The 21,911-nt window shown below is 42.0% G+C and overlaps 1 protein-coding gene across 6 annotated transcripts in view; it reads right to left on the bottom strand.

Annotated features, from left to right (window-relative positions):
• LDLRAD4 (low density lipoprotein receptor class A domain containing 4) overlaps positions 1 to 21,911 on the bottom strand; it is a 426,914-nt gene that overhangs the window by 277,381 nt on the left and 127,622 nt on the right. The window contains exon 1 of one of the 6 annotated variants that reach the window (XM_073331678.1): positions 19,230 to 19,247. The exons of the other annotated variants lie outside the window; for them this stretch is intronic. The gene's annotated coding sequence lies outside the window, so the exon portion shown is untranslated. Of the gene's footprint in view, positions 1 to 19,229; positions 19,248 to 21,911 lie in introns of those variants that run through there. 6 annotated transcript variants of the gene reach the window in all.

Below are 21,911 nucleotides of genomic sequence, written 5' to 3'. Positions count from 1 at the left end.
GATTCATTTAAATAAGGCATTTTACGCACAGTGCAACCTAATGGCTGAACAGTATTATACAGTTTAGCATTTCATCACATATCCCACACTTTTGAAGTATGTCTCTCTGTCCCTCTCCAATGGCTGGGCACACAGAGAGGTTTATGAGTTTTCTACTGGCTTTTAGATAACAGGGATAGGTCTTCTAGCTCAGGCAGTAGAGGCTCTAACTTTCAAAACTAGAGATCTGGGTTTGATTCCTGCTGCGGACATCACACCCAGCAGCAGCACTTTACATTTAGATTTGGATTAAGTGTAGTTTAAGCCAACTACACCTCGCTAAAATGACTGCTCTCAGGGGTTATTCCCACTGTTCAGACTTCTTTTCAGGTGCTTCACTTCCCATGTCAGCAGCAATACCACTGAAAGTCTTGTGTTCATGGTCACAACCAGTACAAAACCCTGAGTTAATGTAACGATGAAGACTGAGATTATAAACACAGTATTTAGTAACCTCAAAGGTTTTGGTTCCCGCAGACACTACAGCTCAGCCCCTTTGCACACATGTAGGATTTTTAATAATATATATAGTGTTAATGACTTAATTTATATGTGCAATGCAATCCAGTCTCAGTTACTGTATGAAATATAATTCTAAACCACTTGCCTTTTGTACGCTAAAAATTCAAAACCATAACAATCCACAAGCAAGTTCTTTGTAATTCATTTCCTAGTTTTTAAAAATGAAAATACAATAAATGAATGTTTATTTCAGTGAGCAACATGTGAAGGAAGTGTAGTATACTAATACCACCCACCTCTTTTCCACTCTATCTCTGAGCACTTTACGAAGGAGGTCAGTATCATTATTCCCATTTTACAGATGGAGAAACTGAGACACAGAAGGGGAGGTTTGTTGCTCAAGCTCCACCAGCATGCAGGTGGCAGAGCCACGAATAGAAACCAAGTCAACTCAGTCCTAGTCCCTTGCTTTATCATCCACTAGGCCATACTGCCTCTTTTTGTCTCTGCCTGGACTTCTGTAGCATAGTGTAGTGCGGGGGTCTCAAACACGCGGCCTGAGGGGTTATTTGCTGCAGCCCCCCAGCTCCCCACGGCACCCCCGCCCCTCCAGCGTTTACCTAGAGTGGCTCCAGCCCGGCGCACACTGGGGGCAGGGCGGCTCCCTGCCTGCCTGCCTGCCCTGCCCCCACGCCACTCCGGGAAGCGGCCAGGACCTGGGGCAGAGGCACAGGAGTCTGTGTGTTGCCCTGGCCACTCCTCCAGGTACCTCCCCCAAAGCTCCCATTGGCCGCGGTTCCCCGTTCCCAGCCAAGGAGCTTTGGGGGAGGTACCTGGAGGAGCAGCCAGGGTAACACACACACACCCCTGTGAGCCTCCCTCCCGCCAACAGGTCCTGGCCGCTTCTCAGAGCAGCGCGGGGGCAGGGCTGGCAGGCAGGCAGGGAGCCTGCCCTGCCCCCCAGTACGCGCCGCACCGCGCCAGGCCGGGCCCGCCCCCTGAACTCCTCCTGCAGCCGAACCCCCTGCCATACCCCGACCCCCTGCCCTGAGACCCCTGCCGCACCCTGCACACCACCTGCACCCCAACTCCCTGCCCTGAGCCCCCTGCTGCACCCCGTACCCCTCCTGCACCCCAACCCCAGCCCCCTGCCCTAAGCTGCCTGCCACACCCTGCACCCTGACCACTGCCCTGAGCCCCCTGACACACTCCGCACCCCTCTTGCACCTCCTGGGGGCAAGGAGGGGGCAGAGTTGGGGTGGGGATTTCAGAAAAGGGGTTGGAATGGGGGCAGGGAAGGTGTGGGAAGAGGCAGGGCAGGGCCTCATGGAAGGGGTGGAGTGGGGGTGGGGCCGGGGCAGCGGACTTGGGGTAGTCAGTGGTGCGGCCCTCAGGGCAATATACTAGTCCTCATGTGGCCCTCACCGTCATTTGAGTTTGAGACCCCTGGTATAGTGTAAATTCACATCTTCTGTATTTGTAATATGCAGTTTTTAAGCACTATAACTTTACAATTCCAAAACAAAATTACCATATACACTCGTTCATAAGCTGAATTTTTTAGTAAAAAAGGGAAGCATCAGAGAAGGGGGTCGGCTTTTGAACGGGTACAGAGAGGGAGAGGTGGGACACAGCCCCTCCCCCCAAAAGAGGGAGCAAGGAGAGGCAGCACAGCCAGCAGAGCCAGAAGGGAAGAGGCGGGGCCAGAGTCTCTCCGCTTCTGGCCACGCTGCTCTCTCCCCAACCTCTGAAGCAGCTGCAGCTCCGGGGCTGGCATGCTGTGGCCACACCGCCCAGCCCTGCCTGCCGGAGCACTCTGCAGCCGCACCACCCAGGCTGCCAGAGCAGCTCCAGCCAGGCCAGAGACATCCTCCCCGACCCTCCTCAGCTAAGGTGGGAAGGGATAAGATGGAAAAAGTGTGGGGGTCCTGGGCTAGGGGTGGGGTCATATAGGGGGTGGTCACAGGGGTTACTCTCCTGACCCCCAGCTTCTCCCTCCAAAAAAATTTCCCTACCAGTTGCTGTCCCAGCCCGTCAGGGTAAGCAGCTGGCAGGCCGGGACACTTTGTTTACTTAGGTTTACCTCCATGCCTGCGGACACTCGAGGTAAACAAACTGTCTCGGCCTGCCAGCAGCATATCCTGATGGGCCAGGAGCCAAAGTTTGCCGACCCTGGAATTATAGAGTCGACTTGCGAATGGGTCATAAAAATTTTCCATTTTTACTTATCAATCTTGGGGGGGTCAGCTTATAAACGAACCGGCTTATGATCGAGTATATACAGTACTGCCAACATGTCAAAAGACCTGAACTCACAAGGAATGCGCTCTGGGATGCCCCCTAAGCCAAGTGGAACTCATTGTAGGGCTGGGGCCTACTTTCATGGCAAGATTGAAGCTCTAAAGAAATCTGTTTGAATGATAAGAGATTAATAAAATAGTGTAGATGCTTTGAAGAGAAATATGAAAAATTTTGGCCCACGGGGCTAATTATTTTCAGTGACACTATCATTTTGGAAAACTACCGACGTATCACACCTTTCCAAACAGTATAGGATATGCAATTCAACCCAGGTTTCCAGCTAGAAGTCTCTTGCAAATATCTGCTTTTTCCTCTATTACTCAGCTGCATGATATTAGCCACCAAATTGTACTTTAAAAAGATTTCAGCAGACAATGACAAGATATTAATTCAACCATGCTGAAGCACTCAAGCAATGAACTAGCATTTTATACGGATGTTACTAGTGTTCGCAGCTGGAGTAAGCCTCCATCCAGGGGCAGGAGGAAACAGGAAACTTAGTTTCTCCCCCTTTTCTTAAGTGCATGTTCATTGCAAGCCATCCTTTAAAAAAATTAAATCAGCTAAATTAAAACAACAAATAAAACAACTGTGAATTCTTCTGTACATTTTTCTGAAAAATGTTTCTATATTGTAATGTGTCCAAAACCCATCCATAGTTTGATTATTCACCAGATAAGCAAGACAGCTTCGCATTCTGCAGACTCTTTGAATCACAAGAGGCCAAAGAAACTCAAATACAGCCTCCAATGGCACATTTTTATTCCATTGAAGACTTTTATTAAACCATTGTTTGTATGAGAATATACTACCTAGAGCCCAACCCCCAACCAAGATGTGGGCCTCACTGTAATAATAACCATGTACAAACATATAGTGTGAAACAAACCCTGTCCCAGAAATATATTCATATACACACAAGGTACAAGTTGGATTAAACAGAACTAAGGCATTAACATGGAAACTGTTTACTTCTTTGGGACAAAACCCACTTTAAGGTTTTGCAAAAAATTACTAAAACGATAATGCTGAGATCAATGTAACTCAACAAGGTCTTCTGTGTGATGGGGGTGAATAGGAAAAAAGTTACAAATTTAACTATAAAAAAAAGTAAACATGTACAAAATAAATATAAAAGCTACTACAGTTGTAATTTAAGTCTGCAAATTCTGAAGGTTCAGGACGTCTTTCTTTCTTTCTTGACACACTACTTAGTGTCAAAACTTCTGTTTAAAACAGCTGACTGAAATATAGCCACCCCATTTTAAAATCCATTTTGTTCTCTTTAAGTATATGTGCATGTATGAATAACACCCCTGGAGATTGAAGTCTGTTGTTTACCCATGGAACAGGTTACAACATGGGCAGCCGCAGTGCAACATCCTGAACTGTCTTGTCAATGTGCCCACTGAGAACTGGATTAGGGTCACACAGGCCACTGAACAGCCATCAGAGGATACTGACTTTCAATTATTATTGGCAATTTATTATCGTTTGGTTAAATTTGCAGTCCTGTTAAACAATAGCACCAGCAAAGTCATGAGCTTTTTTCTTACCGAAATGTTTACCTCTCCTTCATTAGATATACTGCCAATACCAAGATACAAGCAACTGGAACAAAAACAGCCATATTATGTCAATGAAATATTACTATATCACAGCTGGATCTGCTTTTTGGGGATGGGGGCGAAGGGGAAGCTAAGGATCCAGGCTAACGCCCCCAATACACACAATTAAAAACAAATAAAACCCATAACCATGAAATCATTCATTGTGCCTGGAATTTACAGATTTCATTTCCGTTATGTTATTATTTATTGTTTAGCTCTATATCTAAATTGTATCACTGAAGCATTTGCTAAACATTGGTATAGTGAAAGAGATGCTACATAAAATAAACTTGTTTATTATTATAACTACATTGCCTATACCAGCTTCATGAACTAAAGGATTTTTAAATTATTATTATTTTTACTTCACCAATGCAAAGACTTAGTTTATTTTGTCCATCATTGACAAGGGCACTGGTAACTCTCATGCCTTATTCTGCACTATGACTCTCCTCTTTAATGCCAACCCATCTTCTGCTATTTCATTCTCCACCAAGCATTGAGAGGCTATTCATTTTATATAGATACATACACACGCATATACATAGAGAGAGACAGACACAGCAGCTCAAAGTGACACAACTGAAACAATTACCGCCAGGGCCTCATGTTCCCTGGAGACATCTAGTTACAACCGTGCACCCATTCATCATTCTCTTTCCTTCACTGAAGCAAACACTGGCACTCCTGGCTAGCCCTAGTTATAATTTGCTATTTTCTATACAGGTTCTAATTGACACTATCAAGCACCAGCAGTTTGATCAAGCTGTAATTGAAATTAATGGCATTTTAAGCATGCAAACCACCTAGCACTTTGTAAGCACACCTGGAAAAAAATAAATAATAAAACTGGAATTTTCACAACTGGTGTAGAATGCAGTGATTCATCTCTGGAGTGAGATAAGCCTTTAATTGCCATAGTTAAGTTACCACACAGCTCTTTCTAAACACGCAGATTTATTCTTAAGGTAAAAACATTACAGAGAAAACATATTAAAACAATAAAAGAACCAGCATACATGCTATTAAGCTTTACCAGAGATCACCCGCACTCAAACAAGGGCTCTGGTAGGTGATGACTCCTTCAAACCCCATCAAGGGGTTTTTCTGTGGTTACCAGTTCATAACCACTTTGGCTCAGAACAAATAAATCCAGGGTTCCCCCTCCTCCCCTGGCTACTTAGTTACTTTGCAGTGCAGATCAAGTAATTGATGATAAAATATATAGTTGTACATGATATAGGACCCTGCTATTTGAGGGAAGGTGTATATACATCCACAAATACAGAGGGGAAAGAGATACACACACAGATTGAGGACAGATCTACACTAGAAACTATTGCCAGTATAGCAATGACGATTAAGGGGTGTGATTTTTTTATTTCTATACCAATAGCCATCCCAGTCCCGCATCCTGGCTCCTCAACGGATTTGTCTTCCCTCTCCCCAACTCCTTCCTCCACCTCACTGGTTTCCAGTCTGAACCTCCTTGCCCAGAAAGTCTTTGCCTCCCCCTCCCTCTGTGCCACCAGCTGCCAGTGGCCCTCCCAACCACCCCAGGCTTCCTTGTCCCAATCTATCCCCTCCCTGCAGGTTCAGCTCCTCTCCATTCTGCATGCGACTCAGGCAGCTTCCTCCTCCACATTGCATGGGCCTCACCAGGGGGGCACTGAGAGTGAAGGAGAGAGACAGGCATCCTGCTCTCAGTTCCAGGGCCCAGACATAGAGCAACCCACAGCAGTCCTGAGCCACGATTACAGCAAAAGTCCTATTCGCTCTAGGCTGAAGCATGCTCAGTGCGGATAGAATCTTTGGGAAATTTAGCTGCTAAAACCTGAGATGTGCAAACTACAGTTTTTCAGAAGCTTATAGCTTGGCCAAATTTGAGCAGATTTTCATGAGGAGAGCAAAAATAAATCCCTGATAGAAAGGCCTGCTGCCCCGCAAGCCCTTTGGCAAATGTTAAGTCCCTCCTCCAAAGCATGGGGATGGGTAGAGCATTTCAAAGAAAAGATGACCAGAATTTTTTTTAACATGGGTATTTTTCCATAGCCTTGTTCTTGGAAATGGCTAAATCTTTTTGGGTCAAATTTCCAAAAAAAGAAAATGCATCTGAGGCGGACACCTGGTATGGAAAATTTCTACCCAAATGGTTCAAATTTTGCAAAGTTATATGTAGCTGAAAACAGAATGTTATTATGGGAAGTACAGGGCAATCTTAGTAATAGTCGATGCTCCCAGCCCCACATGTATATTCATTATACTCTGTATGTATATGCACATTTTGCATGTTTATTCCACTCCTCACCTGGGAATACTTTGAAGACCAATACAGAAATCAGAGGAAAGAGTTCTATATACAATAATAATGCTATTACCAATAATGATGCTAATAAAACTTTTACTAAGAAACCCAGAAAGTGCAATCCAAAAATGTAGTAATAAAGTCACAGAAAACTATAAATATATGTGGCTACCAATTTAAAATAATGCCTCTTTTACATGATATTCCCATGTTTATAATCTGGCACATTTCCTCCTTCATATTAAAAGAATGTCTAAGAGTTAGAAGGCACATTCCTGTTAGTCAGACACTCTAGATAGCATGAACAGAACTGCAAAACTTCAAAAGAATTTTCCCAACGGCACTTTCCATAACAAGCAACACACCAGAGTCACATTAGCAGGGTTTGGGGTGTTTTGTTTTTTTTTTCAATTATTCTTAAAATGGGATTTCAGTACAATGCATCCTCTAATTACAATGTTTCAGGCTGAGGAACTATACTATTTACCAGGTTTTTAAACAACTTAGTAAATATTTTTACAACACTTACAGAGCAGCAACCATTAAAAAAGTCAGCATTTACTGACTATTACAATGATACCTAAGTTTTCTCCTATACTTAGGATACGAATAGGGGGAAAAAATTCTGCGTCAGGTCTGGTTTTGCCCCCAAGCTGCGAGCAGGCTGAAGATACCCATTGTAATGGATCCATGGACCTCAGAAATATGAAGATATGACTGTGGTATTATCACAGAGGAGAGCTACTGCCTATGTACTCTCACCCCCCCCCCACCATGGTCCAGCAATGGTGCCCACTCTGAGGCTTCCAGCTTCCCAGCTGTCACCTCTCTTGGCAGACACTCATGTCTCTCTCCCTCCTGTCTGGGATATTGCCAGGCTGCATAGCTCCCTGTCTCCACTGTGAACTCCCCAGTGAAATTAGACTGCCTAAGCAGGCCTGCTTTACTTACCTCCTCAGAAATGGTAAACATTGTAACTGCCACAGTTAAGTTACCACACAGCTCTTTCTAAACACACAGATTTATTCTTAGGGTGAAAACATTACAGAGAAAACATATTAAAACAATAAAAGAACCTACACACATGCTATTAAGCTTTACCAGAGATCACCCCCACTCCAACAATGGCTCTGGTAGGTGATGACTCCTTCAAACCAAGGGGTTTTTCTGTGGTTACCAGTTCATAACCATGTTGGCTCAGAACAACCCTTTTCCCAAGTATTTCCTAGAAAACCTACTCAACTAACACTTCTTGTCTTAGCCCACTGTTTGGTTTTTTTTTTTTAAAAAGAGTCCTTTGAAGAACATTTCTCTAGGCTTACATTACATTACCTTCATGTCTCCTAGACAAGTTACATACAATCCCACAACAGCACACAAGCATTTGCATTTTTAATACAATGAACCCCTAAAATGCTTAAACTTAATTCGATAAGGTTTGTCCAGGAAATTGCCACCCCATTGACAGCATCATCTGTTGATATTCACTCTAGTGAATTTGAATGCTTACATTTGAGTGAGTGAGGATCAGGGAAAGCTCAAGAACACTCCAGAGGAGCCCAGCAGTAAATCAGGGAGAAGCACTAGTGCCTCCCTGCATTCTCTACTCAATCTCTTGTGGGATTTGGCACAGAGTCCTACTGCTGTGAAAAGGAAGAGGTTCATCTAGTGGAGAAGGGAGAGAAACATTCATGCTTTCCTCTGCCCTCTACTTTTACACCTTTGAGCTTCTCCTGACCACAACCACCCATCCACAGCCAGGAAATAATTCCTCACCCAGACCCCTGCATCCCAAACAGCTCCCACCCAATCACTTGGTCTCTGGTGAAAGTGATGGTGTGGGGAGGAAGCAGAGCTATGTAGACGTTAAGTGGGAAAGAAATTATACGGGATTTTTAAAAAAAAGTGCTTTCCTAAGGAGTATAGTCAGTGTCTGACAGAAATGGTAACTCAAGAAGAAGTAGGAAGGGAAGAGTTCCCTGCTAGCTTCCTTTCCTTCCCTTAAATAACAAAGATGTTCCAACACAAAAGACCCTCCCACCTTACAAAGCCAACATTTTCAAAGAGGAACTTTTCTAGATGAAAATAAAAACCTGTCAAAGCCCATTAGTGGGAAGGCAAGACCCAAAGTCACTTACGGTCTCAGCTCACACTGACTTCAACTGGCATTTTGCCTGCGTAAACTCTGCTGGATCAGACCTTAGATGTTATAACTAAGCCAAATTTTAAAAAAATAAGACTGTAAATGAGGAACGTAAGCAACAAATAAAACATGGTAAGTTGTAACCAAAAAGAGAAAAGCAGGAGCAGCAGCAGCTACATCTGCTTGCTGGGATTAAACAAGACCACTAAGTAAATCTATTTCAGTGTGTTAGACCCTTGTTTACTTAAAGCAAATGACCTATTAACAGATTTAAGTTTACCGTGTACCTTCATTGCCTCAACTGAAAGAACATCAATAGAGCCAATTTATCCCAAAATTCCTTCAAGCTAACCTGGATGAAAAATTCAGAAACTTTCTCATCAATCACATGACTTCTTGTTATCTCTAACATATGGTCAAACCACAGATGCTTACTTTCATAAAAGACTAATTTTAGCACTAAAAAGTATAGTAGAAAACTCCTTAAATCGTCCGAGAAAATAAAAAGGAAGTTCAAGATTCTAGTCTAAAAATACTAGATTAGGTGAAATCCTAGCTAACATAAAACACTAGGTGAAATCCAAAATAAACTGTAGGGAATAAGCCATGTACTTTATTATTTGCCTCCAAAAACTGAATTATTCGCTGATATCTTCATACACAGTACATTAGTTGTTAAATAAAATTAAACCTTGAAGAGTGTGATCTTTTATGGGTTGATGAAATCTGTTTCGATAATTTATGAAAATGCAAGCAGTACAGATAGATGGAAAGGAGGAAAATGAATAAAGCCAAAATGCATTATAATACATATTATACACAAACTGTGTAAAAACAATATCTGGAAAAATGCCTTTGTAAAAAGAGATTATAGGACATCCCTGCATGAGGAACCACTTTCCCAAACGGAAGGGTACAACTTAGTGGACAGTAATGAAGTCTCTTACCTCTCCCCCATCTGATCCTGCATCTACCTCAGTTTTCCCTCTGACAACAAGTGGTCTGCTGTCTCCAGCTGGCAGAAGGTAGAGACAAGATTTAGTCTTCCAGCTACATCTCTTATTAGAGGCCTTCCCCTTACAGGGGACAAAAGAATACAGAAGTCCCCAAAACAACACAGTCTCTCCCTCTGCTCTCTCTGGGCTCAGCAGTCCTTTCTGTTCCTCATTGGGAGAGCAAAGAGAGAATATAATCGTCCTTTTTCTCTTCCAGCAGGGTATTAACTTGTCACTTCCTGGGCACAGTTGGGATGTAAGGGAACCTAGGTACCTCTCCCAACTCCAGGTTCTGACCTGGAGCTCACAGACTCTGAGGCAGCATACTCCCTTCAATCAAACCCTTGCGTCACTCCTTTCCAGGCCACTTCCTATATGGCTTCACCACAACCTGGCCAAGTTTCTCTGGCTTGAGAATCTCCCTGCAGGCTTCTCCCAGCAATTTTCAGGCCTTCTGCCCGCTCCCTTCCCCCTTCCTGGGCACATACTAAGAAGATGACACTTGCAATTCTCTTTCCTTAAAGGTCCATGACCTAGTGACCCCAGGCAGTAGTGCTTCCCCTTTAAAGGAGTCACCATACTCTGTCACATGGATTAAGCACCAGATGTGGAACACACTCCCTGGAATCACAAGTTCAGATTCTAGGTGGGTCATCTCAGTCCCTCCAATGTAAGTAAAATGAGTAGCATTCAGACTACCCTAGGGAAGCCTTAAGCATGAGAGCTTAGGCTTGGTCTACCCTACAGAGTCAGATAAACATAAGGCAACTTAAGTCGACCTAACTCTGTAAGCGTCTACACTATAATGTTGCTCCCGCCAATGTAAGTCACCCACTACACTGACTTAATACCTCCAACTCCGTAAGAGGCGTAGCACTTAGATTGAGGTAGTTAGGGTGATACAGTGACTGTATAGACACTGCATTACTTACATCGCCTGTTGGGTGTTAGCCCCGTATGGGGCTCACAGCTGGAGCCCCATGCCCCGGGGCCAAAAGCCTGAACTGTCAGCCCCGCATGGGGCTTATAGCTGGAGCCCTGTCAGCCCCACCCCCCCAACAGGTGGTCCAGCTATCAATGCCCCCACAATGTCCAACATAGTTAAGTTGGTGGAAGTGCACCACCGACAGAGAGGGCACAGTGTGGACATGAACATTGACCTAACTTAGGTCGACTTAATTTTGTAGTGTAGACAAGGCCACAGAAACAGAAGGTCTTGATGGACCTCACCAATATAACAATCTAACTGCAATTTACCCTTCGCTTATATTATTTAGATTATTGTGTTGATATACTAATATCACAGTTGATACCATTCTTCATCCACAATACTCAGAGATCAGTGGAGGCAGCATCCTCTAATTTGAAAGGTCTTTGAGTAAGTTACAGTATAATAATACAAATGAAATTTAAAAGGCATGCTGTCCAGTCTCTTGGAATTAAACAAAAAACCCACCCGAATAATTTGTGCGTGTTAAAATTCAGGCTCTTAGTACCACGGGCAATGTCAATATTTACAATATTTAGGATTCAGCTTATAGTCTTTACAATTTTTTAGTCATGAACACCCAATTCCACTATGTCAAACTAATTCTCTATATGTAAAGCAAGGACATGACTTCTTAGGGGAATATTTGAGTAAAGCTATGAATGTCAATAATTGCTAATATGGTGTGGTCAGACACTGAACATATAGCTTATTACAACAACCCACTAACCCCCTCTTTTTGTCCTGTAACTGCAGAGATATTAATGAACAAATACTAACTACTTATGCTAAACAATCTGTTCCACCTTTCATTTAGCTGTGATGCTGGGAGTATCTTTCTCTGACCTGAAGAAGAGCTCTGTGGGTAAGTCTACACAGCAATGTAAGCCCAGGGTTAGTGGGACTCAAGTCAGCTGATCCATGTCAGGGAACCCTGGGCTTTTTATGAGATTTAGATTTAGATAAATCTCAACACTGCATTTTAACCCTTGGTTAATGATTTTCTGACCCATGCTCAAACCTAGGGCTCTGTCATCCACACTGCAATGCATGGATCCAAGTCAAAGTAACCCTATCCCAGAGTGCCTAGCACCCCCGTCCCCTGGTGTCAACACTCTACCCCTACGAATGTGTTGCACTGTGGGAAAACTCTACTGCCCACCCTGTTTCCTAACTGTGACAGTGCCCATAAGGAGCACATGAGCACATCAACAGCATAATTAGCACCTTTGATGGCTGTCTCAGTAGAATGAGTGCAGTTTGAGAAGGCCTTTATACTGAATTACTATCTAGTCTGAGAATTGAGCTCTCCACCTCTAGGCTGAATCCCATGGCAGGAAGATGCCCATGTGCACCTGGTCTGAGGATAATGATGACATCAGCCTCCAGAGCTGTCAAACTATTACAATGAAACGTTGCAATTCTTCATTTTGAAAATGGGGTGTTGGATGAAGGTGGTCTCATTTGGTTTGTTTTTTTATTTATTTTTGTCTGTTTGTTTTGAAGTTTGACGTAAACTGTAGGTTTCAGAGGAAACTGTAGGTTTCAGAGGAAAAACACTCCCTTCCCCCGGTTGCTGCCGGCTGTGGAGCAGTGAAGTGCATGCCCAGGGTTTGGGGTGCAGGGTGATCCAGTCGCCCCAGGGGATCCTTTATCCCTGCCCCCGCCACATTCTGGGAGGCAGAAATAAGGGATCCCCAGGACACTGTGTAATGTTTTGTGGCTTGCTCTCGCTTACAGTGCACCATGCCTGGGCACCTCTGCACACACAGCCCCAGGGAGGCAGGAGGGGTCCCAGAACAAGGGACAGAGAGCAGAGCGGGGACTAAGCGGCTGACCTGCAGGGCAGGGGAAGCAGAATAGCTCCCAACTCAGCACAGCTTTGCTCCCTGCAGCAATGAGGAGGAGCCAGAGCTGCCACCACAGGATGCTGCAGGGAGGTTTTGGGGCTAGCTCCTATTCACTGCCCTGACAGTGTATGCTGCCCAGGCGTCGTCCCCCCCATACTCAGCCACAGGCCAGTGCCGAGCAGGGACCAAGTGGCTGCCTGGCAGGAAGGGGGAGCAGCTGAGGTGTCAGGGTCATCCTTCCCAACCGTGCTGAGCCAGGAGCTCTGCCACTCCCCCCCACTGCAGGGCAGCCACCTAGCCCCCACCCTATTCTCTGACCCTTGCTGCCAGGGCCCCCTGGGGCTGTGAGTACAGGTGAGCCTGGGCAACATGCACCAAAATCCAGCTGTGCTCTTGTGACCCAGAAGCAGCTCTCTTTACAAAAACTTATTCTGACTGGTCTCCATTGAAAACCCTGCAAGTTCTGATAGTCCGCTTGCAGACCGGTCATCAGCAGACAATGGGTTAACACTGATTTGAACTGCTGCCATTTGCAAAGGGAGGTGTGGCTGCACTCCCAGCTTGTCGGCATGGAGAGGACTAAGAAAGTTGTTCCAAAGCACTCTGGGATACATCCAGAGGACTTCTGGGTCAAGCTGGGGCTGCATGCACACAAGAAAGTAGTAAGTCCTAAATTAACACGGGCTCAGACCCTCCAGCACTGCAGGGTCCTGGGACCCTGGGTTTGAGCTCTAGGTTAGCACAATTGGTGGGTGCATGCAACAGGCGCTAGGCTTGAGCTCAGGCTCCAGGTTGGGCTTACATTTCTGTGTAGACATACCTGGTGGGGCTCAAAAGCTTGTCTTTCTCACCAACAGAAGTTGGTCCAATAAAAGATATTACCTCACCTACCCCATCTCTCTAATTTGCTGATAACATTCATAAGCACAATTTATCTTCAAGAGGCAAACTGAGTCTGGTTTGGACATAGTAATGTAGACCACAGAAATCCAAACAAAGATCCGTTTATTTTGGTGAAACTTATGCACATGAATTTGATTTTAACAAGGATATAAAATAAATGGAAAAACATTGAGCAAGAGCCATTTTCTTTTTCCGTTAGATCATCAAATAATCTCTCTCTTAAAAATTGGGGAGGGAAAAATTTAACACTGGGTGAAATGCTGAAGTCAATGCGAGTTTTGCCATTGACTTCAACAGGGCCAGGATTTCTCCCTTGGGAGTCATTTTGGTTTCACAGCTAAGTAGTAAGTAATTCCAAAGACAGAATACAAACCTTATTACAGTTCAAAGAATTTGTTTTTTTAAATCACTAAGCCTTCCTTGCTTGTTGCCTTTCCCAAATTCAGTCTGCAAAAGTAACCCTTCAAATTAATATTCTGTCCTAAATATTTTTAAGACTTAGAGTACTCAATGAGTACCCTCAGCCTTTATTTTTAGTCATCTTTTCAAATCAAGAAAAAGAATCCTTTCTGGCCTCTCTTCTTTCAAAACAATTCTCACCCCTAATGTAAGTCTGTTTGGAAAGTCTGGTAAAATCCATTTAGGCATCTGTTTTGTCTGAACATAAAAAGTTTTGTAGCCATTAATGTATTCTGAAGCTTTTACTGCAGTTGAAGATGTCAAATGAATTGATTTTAATAGATAACATTTGCTATGGACACAGTGTTTCAATTTAGTTGACTAAGCAATAAGGGAGTAACTCCCTCAAATATTCATAAAAAGAAATTCAGTGTAGTGTTGATGCAGGGTAAATGAACTGTCACTTCAGAATTAAGTTCTCTGTTCATCAGTAGAACAGATGTATTAGAGAGACAAGGTGGGTGAGGTAATATCTTTTACTGGTCCAACTTCTGTTGGTGAAAGATACGAGCTTCACGCTTACACAGATCTCTTCTTCAGGTATCACAGGCAGCAACAGTGCAAGTGCTTCTCACATGGTCCATCCTCATTCCAGATCTGGAAAAACTATTTCTAGGGGTAAAAAGATAATTCAAACTCCAGGCACATATTTAAATCTTGTCTCCTTTGCTAGAATTTCCAACAAGGCTGACAGCTCTGGTAGAGATTTTGTGATATGGACACCTGTCCAGTGGAAACTGGACAAGACCAAATTTGTTTCATATAGATCACTGAACAGCCTTCAGACAATAACGATTTTTGGTCATTGACAAACAGGTTTAAATTCATACCAGTGACCTTGTGGTGAAAGAATCAAGAGCCATTAACAGTTTCTTAAATCAACTACTTTCCATAGACTTTTTAAAAATGTACAGCTTGCAGCTCCAGTTGAATATATTTTAAGAGACGAAAATAAAATTGAAAATCTATTTGAATGCAAAGTTCTGGATGAGATTTTAAACACACATATCAGGATTTTAAAACTTAAGGTTCTCACTACAATGGTTACTCAGTCACATTACACATGAGCAGTAAAGAATTAAACTGAACTTTCATATGCAACAATACAGAACGTTGCATGTGTGCAAGTGGTTACTGTATGCACTCTATTTTTCTGTTTCCTGAGTTTGGTGCACTTAAAAGCTCAATCCAAACTTTAAAGCAGCATACTCTTTCTTTATTAAATTGTAAAATGTTTGAAGACAATTTAATTCTATTGCAGTCTTAAAATCTCAGGGAAAACACTGACTCAAAAATTCTTCAAAGATTCTTCTCCACTGAACTAGGCATTACCAGTTAGGAAAAGAGAATCAGCGTGCTCTGTGTATTCTCTCACCTTTTGAGAGATGGGCGGTACAGGTCCTACCCCATTTACTCCTACAGGAGGAATTTGTTACTTTTAAAAAAAAAATTCAAAGACCTAGAAATTATTCTTCTTTCAATAGTATTTGAGGATTATGAATGTATCATTTGATTTAGTGCTGGGGGGAATCAAGCACAGTACAACTCAACAAGTATCCCTCTCATTTCCTGGCAACTACAACATGAGTGACAAATGTGAAGTCAGCAAAACTTTTAAAAAATTCCCCTACAAGAAGGAAGTTACAAGAAAGCACCAGAAATAATTGATACCAACTGTTACTGTAGCAGCAAGAAATGATCAGAAAGAGTATTTGAAAAAAGTAACATATTACGAATTACTGATTGCTAGATAAGAAAGTTAACTAATAATTACAGCTTATGTTTTAGGCTACCATGAGTTTCACACTAAGAACAACACCGTAATGGGCACAAAGTATATCCATGCTCATATTTGGGAGAAGAATTCTTGGAGTGCCAGGGAAAGTTACAGTAATCAGTAAAATCCTTTAGCCTGACAAGGTATCTGATTACCTCTCAGTATTATATGTTTACATTGCAGTTACTATACGATACGACAATGTTTTTAAAACCCTCATTAGTCTGCTTCCTTGCTTGTGCACATCATCATTAGCAATGCTGTCAACATAGTTCTGTGAACAGTGCTAACTTAAATGGATTTTCAGGACCAGCACTGAAAGCACAACAACTGGGGGGGGGGGGGGGAACCCAAAACCCACAGGTCAGGCTCTCAGCTACTGTGTATCAACACAGTTGCATTGAAATCCATGGAGATACACTGATTTGCACTGGCTGAGAATCTAGACACACTGTTTTGACAAAAAGAAAAGGAGTACTTGTGGCACCTTAGAGACTAACCAATTTATTTGAGCATAAGTTTTCGTGATGCATCCGATGAAGTGAGCTGTAGCTCACGAAAGCTTATGCTCAAATAAATTGGTTAGTCTCTAAGGTGCCACAAGTACTCCTTTTCTTTTTGCGAATACAGACTAACACGGCTGTTACTCTGAAACTGTTTTGACAAGTACTACAAATACTATGATGGCTATTTCAACTAATATCAGCAAATAAGTAGATGTCATTTTTGTTAACAAATTCAGGCAAAACTCCGATGTTTTTAAACAGGCAAAACTCCCACTGAAGTCCAACAGCCTCAGGAAATTCTCCATCAGATTACAAACTGTTTAAAAAAATTGGAGAATGTGACACATCCCCCAACATTCTTGAGTGTCCTTTTTAAAATTTAAAGTGGATAAAAATGACTGGGACTTGTATTTAAAAAACTTGTCTCTACTCAGGGAGATCATTTCCAGTTGAGAATACAAACTTATTTCAAAAGAATAATGCATGAAATAATTTAGCAGCTCCAGGTACTGATAGGCAGTTTCAACAGTCCAGTGATATAATGTTTTAAAACTCCACTTAATAAAAGACATCGTACGGTGGTGTTCATTCGAAAGTTTATTGTTTTTTAGAATGAGAAATATTTTAACTGGATATCATTAAACCTTTCAACCATAACCTACCTACAATAGCATTATGCCCTGATTATATTAAAATGCTATGCCTGCACTGCTTTGACACCAGCCCTTCGATCAATCCAGCCTATTACAGCCCAGATTTTAAGAGTGTCCACCAGTTTTGGGGACCTGAGCAGAGATACCCTGTGAACGATTTTCAGATGTGCTGAATACGCACAACTCCAAATGAAGTCACTGAGGGCTATGGGTGTTCAGCCTTAAAAACAGGCCCAACATATCTCAGGTCGAACACCAAAACTTTAGGGCATCCACAATCAGTAGCCACTTTTGAAAATGTTGGCTTAAACATTTGGAATTGTATTGTCAGTCCATTTTAGCAGCAAGTTTCTTGGAGCAGGAACTCTGCCTTCTTTGGCTTGTTGTAAAGCATTAGGCTCCTTTGCACTGCTCACCTATAAAATATTATTTCTGATATGAAGGAGAGATGGGCTCAAAGCAAAAGCCTGAACTACTGGATAATCTGCATATGAATCCAGATCTGAATTTTGATGAGTTTAGGCTCATCTCGATTATAAATAAAATCTCCGAAAGCATAACTAAATAATGATTTTAATTTGACTGCACTATCACTAGCTTCTATATACGTTAGTCTGAAAGAGAGAACTCACGTAACCACTGTCAGCTGTTAAAACACTTAATAAAAATAAGGTTCCTAAGCCAAAACTAATGCAAGGATAATGTGATGGCTAAAAACACATAACTGCACTTACTGAAGACTCCCAAAATTCCTTCAACATGATGCGTACCATGATTTGTCTCAGACTTTCTGAAACCTTTTTTTATTATGTGTTTTTTAAACTACAGGAGAAACTTGCTATCTTTTATTTCACTAATGCATACATCTCATAAATCTCACAAAAAAATCCAAAACCCTGTGGTCTCAGCAAAGCTTTAAAAGAGATAGATAGTGAGATCGCATGTTATTAACACAGGAAGCATGGCTTTGTGGTCAAAGCACGTTACTGGCAATCAGGACTGTTCTCTTCCTGGCTCTGTCAAAGACTGCATTACGTATACCCTCCGCTCCATTTTCTGATCTGTAAAATGGGAATAATATATACCTCACTGGAGTGTTCTGAAGCATGATTCATTACAGGGAGAGTCTCATACAGAAGACACCATATTCTATTCAAGTGTTATGAGAGAAAAGAAGCAGAGCGAGAGAAAAAGATAAGGATTTTCTTTGCCTTTTTCTCTCATTTCTGTGCCTCTGGGCTCAGACCTTGTCTCCTTTCTCTGATCTGTTCAGCACTGAGCACACTTGTACCACTCAAAAAAATAAAAACTAATAGCTTCCAAAATATACAACAAACTTATCAGCAACTTTTTTGAGCAGGGATTGTCTCTTTTTAATGTGTTTGTGTGGTGCCTAGTACCATTGGGCCTTAGCCGCTAGGCACTACTGTAATACAAATAAATAACAACATACTGTGTTACGATGTATTCTTCGAATATAAAATGAAGTTGTACCTAAGATATGGAGTCCAGATCCCAATTAATATTTTGGGGTTTGGGACTCAGGTTTTAAATTCAGGCCTAAATCCAGTTAAAACTAAAGTACACTTGTTAAAATAAATGAGCAAAGTACATTTTGTTATGCAGTGATTTTTGTTTGTCACGCTTGTTTTACTTGTTATTTCACAGAATTCAGTAATCTGCGAGAGATCTCAAGTCAGTTGAATCTTGCTAATTTGCACTATCAGGAAAAATCAGTATTTTAATTTACATTAGTGGCCTGATGTTGAGCACTAGTCCTGGTTCCCACAGGAGTTACAGGCTCTCAGTATTAAGTGTTAAGGATCTGACCCTGATTTCCTTTTGGGTTTTGTACTAGAATATACACATCCAATGACCTAACTTTAGCCCTTTTCTCATCTTTAATGGTTTTGGTAGTCTGGAGGGACATGCCTTTTAGCATTTATGGTTAACACATTAAGTATACTGGATTATTCAGGTTATCAGCATTATGATTTTTTTCAAAGGATGAATCAAGCTCTCATACCAGCAAAATATTAATAAATAATAATAATAATAATTCTTAAAAATTCATTTTTCCAATTAAACTCTTTCTCCTGAGGCATTAAAGCTCCCTACAAATTTATATTCAGAAATCTTTCTCCTCCTTAAGTAATTTTCATAATGGCAGCCAGAATAAATCGGTCTTTAACACAAATAAATGCTAAATTTTATTCCACAGTAATTTATTATATTTACCATCTTGATGTTTTCTTTCCCCATTGAGCAGACTCTTCTCCTAATCAATCCTTGATATATGTCAAGGAGTTTGTAATTTTCATCAATTTGATGATTCACCCACCTTTTCTTCATTTCTTCTTCCAACCTTTGTTAATTTAATTTTTTGATATATTTTTTCAACCTAGCATCCACTTCATATGCTGTTTTCCCTGTTCTGACGCTAAAACATGCTTCTTTTTTTAACTGGGAGAGGACACATTTTAAAAAGTTATTGCGCATTAGAACTCACAGTACTTTGCCTTTATGCCAATATACAGATGGCAACTCAGTTCTGTAATGATCATGTTCCAAGAGAAAACTGAGCACACACAAGGGAGGACTCCAAAAATGTAACTGCCAACACAACTACAGCAAGAAGGAAAACTCACAGCTCATCACTTCATGTCCATCCTGCCTATTATAACAAACATTTCCAAGCTCTGAATCATATAGTTCCCTTCTATTTCAGTACATGCTATGAAGGACGTGGAATCTGCTTGCAATGTTTTATTACTATTATATGTTCCATTTGTCTGATTGTTATTGTGTTGTTTACTATATTACTTCAAAGAGTTCATTCAAACAGGGGTTAAATTCTACATGCATAGGAAAGTGGACCACAGCTTCAGATAGCCCCATTTACTAATACATAAAGGTCTGTGCAGGGGGCATTTGTGGTGACGTTTACCTACACACATATTGAGTTCAACAGTCAGGCTTGTAATTAGAGAAGAGGAAATCCTGGTGGGAAATTGGAACAAAGAACTTTTGGAAAAGATAAAAGGAGAACCCTGAACAACAGGAGAAAGACAGACAGAGACTGCTGGGGTACAGACTGAATCCCACTCCCCAGAGGTTGCCGTGTGTGGGATAAGATAGGCTTTTAGATATGACTGATATACATGTAGACTGTTCATTGTGTTAAGCCCCTTTTCTCTAGTTATGCTTTGCTTTTACTGTTATGATTAAATAATACTTTGTTTTGGGTCACTGTATTAACCAGTGGCCACAGCTCTTCAAAGCATGACTTGCAGGAGCCGAACCCATTTGGGTCTGCTGTGTAATGACAACTGGCAGAGGGTGCTGTAACCTGGAGATCCAGTCTGAGAGTAGGAGAACTGAGTATTCCACCTTGAGAGACATGAAGATGCAGAACCAGTCACCTGAAAGGGTGCACTCAGAAAGACTAGAGAGGGATCAAAGGTATGGCTAGCCTTGAGCTGTAACACATGGCTGGATATGATTTTAGGTAAGGATGAACAAGCTTGTTTACTCAACCTCTCTCATGCAGCCCATCAGAAATTTACCATGTTCAAACACTAGAAGCATGTGCACTTCACAATGGGCTTAACCATCCTGGAGATGAGACTTTTTAGCGGCAGAGTACTGTACTTAACAGAGATTGAACCAAGGGGGCCTGGTGTGTGGGCTTGTCTAAACAGTGCTTTAGTTTGCATCAGAAGAGGGAACATTTTAGTTCACACTAGTGAGTTGCACACTAACCTGCCCATGTGGACACTACTGGCGCATACTAAAAGTTCCCTAGTATGCATTAATGTAGTCCTGTTTCAAACAGAACTACATGTGTTAATTGTTCCTTTCTCCCCCACCAGAACCTGCGTTCGCTGCTTTATCAGCTAAGGTGGAAAACATTTTCAGCTGGCCAATTGGAACAGAGGGGTGGGAAAAAAAACCCACACAGCCAGCCAATCAGAGGGAAGAATAAAAAAGGGTGGCCAATCAGAGCAGAGCAAGAAAAAAAAAAACCTAAGTGACACAGTAGATCAGTATACCTTGGAAGCTGGCGCCCAGCTTGTCTGGCCCTAAAACCAGCCTTGCTCTCCCCACCTCACCCCACCCACATCACTTAAGATATTATTTGATGGCCCTTTTACCTTTCTGGAACTGCTGAAATAATGAAAGTGCCACTGACGAATTGGAACATTTCTATTCTATCATCCTATTGCAAGCCAACTTTCAGTCCAAGAACAACAAAGGAACAAATAATCTCTCTCTCGCTTTCTGCCACTCTGTGTACTGAAATATTCCCACATGTGGCTGGGAGGCATTTCAGCTGTGGTCTGGGTTGATGATGTCATGCTGCTGGTCAACAAGAAGATCAGTGGCACACATTTTTAACACTGACTGTCAGAGTGGGGTGGCAAAATGCATCTATCCCTCAAACTCAGTACAGGGGTCATTGTGAGCACCGAAATCTGCTGCACATTGAAACAGAGGGATGAGAACAGAATAGCATGTAGAAGAACTGCTCCTGAGCTGCTTTTATTATTGAATCCTGATTAAAAACATAGATAGGCTAACCTGATTTTTGTTAAATCTAGGTTTAAAAATAATGCAATAGCAATTCCTGGGGGGTTCTGAGATACAAATAATATCTGTATTATAGAATTAACATTATGGGCTTTTTCAGACATTATGTGGAAATTGATACATTTAGGTAGAAGTCACTGATTTTTCTAAGGAGGTTAAAAAAATAAACACTAATTTCTCACTCAGCTGAACTGACAAGTATCATGAGTTTCATCATGCTGCTCTGTTCGGTGTCTACACCAGTTTTTAAACAAGCAGCTCATTTACTGGTACTGGTGGATGCTCAATGACCGCTGTTCCTGGTGGCCTAGAGCAGCTGGGCTGCAAGGT

This window comes from Lepidochelys kempii, chromosome 2 (assembly GCF_965140265.1).
Source record: "Lepidochelys kempii isolate rLepKem1 chromosome 2, rLepKem1.hap2, whole genome shotgun sequence".
NCBI lineage: Eukaryota > Metazoa > Chordata > Testudines > Cheloniidae > Lepidochelys > Lepidochelys kempii.
The sequence above is the reverse complement of the archived record's forward strand: the minus strand, read 5'-3'. Positions and strand labels throughout refer to the sequence as shown.